Below are 4,882 nucleotides of genomic sequence, written 5' to 3' on the forward strand. Positions count from 1 at the left end.
ACTCCAGCAACTTGCCGTTTGTTTTAAGCTGGGTTGCATCATAATGACATAGCATAACCTCCTGCTTGTAAAACGTCAAGCCTACTAAAGGAGGTACTTAGGTTTACTAAATGGTTCCTGCTTAGAAAACTTTTTTCTTATTCATCTTTAAGATTTATATCCATTCCTTCAAACATTTCCCAGAATAGAAATTTTTCTATCTATATAATGCAAGGAAATGATCAAACAAATCAAATGAATCCAACTTGTATTGTTTTAATATCATATGTTTGAATACTTTCTCATACATCTTGTTTAAATATATATAACAATTTAAATTAATACATACATTTGTGTCTAAGCACAAATTCCAAAAAGTGGAATTTGAATAGTGGTAATCCTACACATTGTGTCCACAACCATATGTTTTCAAAGATAAGACAAAAGTAAGTACCACTACAGACAGATAACACTTTTTAAAAAGTGTAAGCTTCCTTTTTTATTTTCTAATATGCAAGTGTACAGAAATATAAACATAAATTTAAAATAAGACTTGTTACAGCGGAAATAATGTTTGAACCAGTTCTTTTAAAATATTTTGAGGCTAAAACATATGAAGAATGGTTGCAGGAATTAGATATGTCTAGTTTGGTGAAAAGAAGAACTAGGATCTAAGTTCCAACTTTTCACCCAAGTAGCTTCAGACAAAGGGTACTGTCAGGGCAGAGGTGGGTTTCAAAAAATTTTAGAACCTCTTCTGTAGGTGTGGCCTGCTTTGTGGGAATGGCTTGTTGGCCATGTGACTGGGTGGGAGTGGCTTGCCGGCCATGTGAGTGGGTGGGCGTGGCCAACTTGTAAAATGTGGTGAAACTCACTTAACAACGCTTTTGCTTAGCAACTAAAATGTTGGCTCAGAAACTCTGGCATTTGAAGCATGCAAGTCTTAAAGCTGTCAAGTTACAAGACCCTTGCACCCCTAACGCTTTAGGAAAAAAAACCCAGGGTTGTTCAAACTTGACAGCTTTAAGACTTGCAGACTTCAACTCCCAGACTTCCTCCTCTCGCTCTTCATCTTGATGATGTGCGGACGGGCGAGGGGAGGGAGCTGGAACCGGTTCTAAATGGCACTGTAGATTTGTGGAACCTCTTCTATAGAAGAGGTTAGAACTGGCAGGAACCCACCCCTGTGTCAGGGTTGCAGCCAGTTCCTTTTGGAATCTTCCAAAATCTAAGGTGCTATCACAAAAAAGAAGAGGGAGTCAAGCTACTCTCAAAGCACTTGAAGGCAAGACAGGAAACAATGGACTGAAAGAAGAGAAGCAACTTAGAACTGAGGAGAAATTTTCTAACAGTGAGAACAATTAATCAGTGAAACAAATTGCCTCCAGAATTTGTGGGTGCTACATCATCATAGATTTTTAAGAAGAGACTGGACAAACATTTGCCTGAAATGGCATAGGGTTTCCTGCTTGAGCAGGGGTTTGGACTAGAAGACCTCCAAGGTCCCTTTCAACTCTGTTATTCTGTTATTTTGTGGATGTTTTAAAATGAATAAACATTTATAATATGGCTGAACATATGGCTTATGTCGTGACTGCAGAAGACCTTTTTTATTTTGAAGAATGCTTTCTCTATCCTTGTCTTTACTTCAGTGGTCATGTCCCAGCTTTCATGTAAATTAGAACAGAGGTATGTGATCCTTTCAACTTTTTCTAGTGGTATTCCTTCTGAATTTATCAGTGGTAAATTGATGGGTTGTTTGCTGACAACCATGATCTTGGTTTTTGAGATGTTAAGCTTCAAGCTGTATTTTTCAGAAAGTTCTGTGACTCTATTGATGAGGAGCTGAAGATCTTCATTCTTACTGGCGAGCAGAACTGCGTCATCAGCATATCTTAAATTGTTGATCCGAACACCATTTACTTTCCAGTGCTTCATTGAAAATTGACTCAGAGTAGATATTAAACAACAGTGGAGTCAGAATACAGCCCTGTCTGACCCCTCTTCGTACTTCTGCATCATCTGAGTATTTTGGGCCTAAACTCACATTTGCTACCTGATGCCAATATACATTCTTTATTATTCGGATGTATTTGTCATCTAGTCCCATTTGTTTCAGGACTTGTAATAGTTTGTTGTGCCTTATTTTATCAAATGCTTTTTCAAAATCAATGAAGCACATATAAACATTGTGATTGACATCTCTACAATTCTGTACAAGAACCTGAATGCTAAAAGGGCATCTCATGTACCAAGACGCTTCTCAATTTTCTTGTATATTCTTCTCAGGAATATTATTCTGAATTATTCTCAGGAATATTTTCAGGGCATGACTCATTAAACCTATTGTTCTGTATTCAATACACTTTTTTGCATTCATTTTTGGGGGGATTGTCACAAAGTTGACAGTCAATTGTCACAAAGCCAATCAATTGGAATCTTTCCTGTTTCATATATTTCATTGAAGAGCTGCAGTAAAAAAAAATCCCATTGTCTTCCAGCAATTTTAAAATTTCTACTGGGATATCATCAGGTCCTATAGCTTTTCTTGTTTTCACTATTTTTATTACTTGTTCAACCTCCTTGATAGTGATGTTTGGTCCAGTTGTTATACTTCCCATATTACTATCATCCCTCAAAAAGTTCTTCAATATATTCCTTCCGTCTTTTTAGTTTTTCATCCTCATCCAAGATAATGTTCCCCTCCTTGTCAACTAAGTTGTTGGTTTTCTTTTTGTAGATGCCTGCTGCTTCTTTCACTTTTTTATGTAAATCGAAATTATCATGAATACATTCTATCACTTCTATTTCTTTGCATCTCTTTGCAAACCACTTTTCTTTTGCCAGTCAAATTTTTCTTCTGATTGTTTTCTGCAATTTCTTGTATTTTTCTTTGTTTTTATTTTTATAAGAGCTTCTTTCATTCATGAAATGAAGAATTTAATCCGTCATCCACTGTTGTTTTTTCTGGTACTCCTCTCTCTGTTTTGAGTTTGTTATCTTTTAAATTTAATCCATTTCACTTCTACAGCTTCATTATTTAGGTTATTGGTTTCTTTTAAATGAATTTCTAATTCTTCTTTTATCTTAGCAGCCTAAACAGTAACTAGAAATCAAGTAGTCTCATGATTAATTTCAAATAAATAGACAGTGGGACTTTTTTATTCTAGGCATTTCAAATTCTTTTGTTTTAAAACAAACACTGACAACTTTCATTTTTTTCCCTATAGAATTGACTTATCTCAAGCCATCAAGGTTCAGATTAATGGGTCAAATGTGGTACTATACAAGAAAAGTATTTATATGGGAAGGGTGGGGAAGGAGGATTAATTATTATGAAAATGGCACACTGCCTAAAAAGTTGGTCCAAGCTAAGACCCTGGTATAATTTCAGAGGGTTAGCAAAGAAAAGAAGTTACTTTGGAAATGACACACATTCTAAGTAATAAATGCACAAGTTTTCTAAAGAATAGGTATAATGGTTACTGATTATTTTTTTTGATGGAAAGCAGTGTAGAACAGTTTTCTTTCTTTCGTTCATTCTTTCATTCTTTATTTATTTACCGTATTTTTCAGAGTATAAGACACACTTTTTTCTCCAAAAAAGAGGGTAAAAATCTGGGTGCATCTTATACACTGAATACAGCATTTTTGGCCTCCTGAAACCCCACCCCCTTCACCAAAATAGACAGATGGTTTGGGAGGCCTGCAAAGTGCTCCTGGGGGCTGGGGAGGGCAAAAATGAGCAAAAAACAGGGGAGCTTTTGCTTGTCCTCCCCCACTAGCCCCCAGAAGCACTCTACAAGCCTCTACAAGCCTCCCAAAGCCTATGCATGCTGTTTTTTGCAAAAAAACCTGGCCTGTTTTCACAAAAAAGGGACTTTTCTTTACTCATTTTTGCCACCACCACCCCAGCCCCCAGGAACACTTTGCAGGCCTCTCAAAATCTCTGCATGCCCAGTTTTTCACAAAAACAAGGCATGTAGAAGGTTTGGGAGGCCTACAGAGTGCATAAACCTTTTTTTAAGTTTACCCCTTCAAAATCTTGGTGCGTCTTATACTTAGGTGCATCTTATAGTTCAATAAATACGGTATTTATTTATTTATTTAGTAATAGAATTCAGATGGGGAATAAACATGACAGACAAAGAAGGATTTAAATATTCCCCTTTCCCAGCTTAAACAATCAGTGCTATACTTTCCCAGAGCTCTACAATTCAATTCAAGCCCCATTTTTTTTTATAAAAAAAACATCCACTCCTGGAAGCCACATTAAATAAAAAGCAAAGTAACTTTAGAATAGTACTGTGATATATAGGGCGAACTCTTCATCCTGGTTCTCCTGTACTCTCTCAAGTCATTAATGTAGTTTCAAAAAGATTCATGGTACATGTGTTTTCAAAACACACTCATTGTTTCAGGCTAGAACCTAATCTATGCAAACTCACTCAGAATAGTTTGCAATTTAGCTGAATCTGATGCGCACCTCTTATCATATTAGACTGAGACCCAAAAACTGGTAGGATTATCAAATTTAAACTAAAAAATAGTTATTGATTTAATCTATTTAGAGGCTACTGATTCCTAATAACTGCGACTTACAATTAAAAAGAACAAAACAGTAAAGTAACAATAATTCATGAGATACCCACAAATGGATACATAAGCAAATATAATTTAAAAAAATAAATAAGGGCTCAACCATCAACCTTCCCAAGGCCTAAAACCGGTTTTCAATAACTTCCTGAATGCCATCAGGATAGGAGTCATATGGATTTCTGGGAGGATATTATTGCAGAGCAGAAGTCCTGTGACAGAGAAAGCACACTTTCTGGGTCTTGCTAGATGTTATTTCTTAATTGACAGGACCCAAAGTGCATTGAATGTTAAATTTATTTCATTT

This window comes from Natrix helvetica (assembly GCF_964273705.1).
Source record: "Natrix helvetica genome assembly, chromosome: 2".
Taxonomy (NCBI): Eukaryota; Metazoa; Chordata; class Lepidosauria; order Squamata; family Natricidae; genus Natrix; species Natrix helvetica.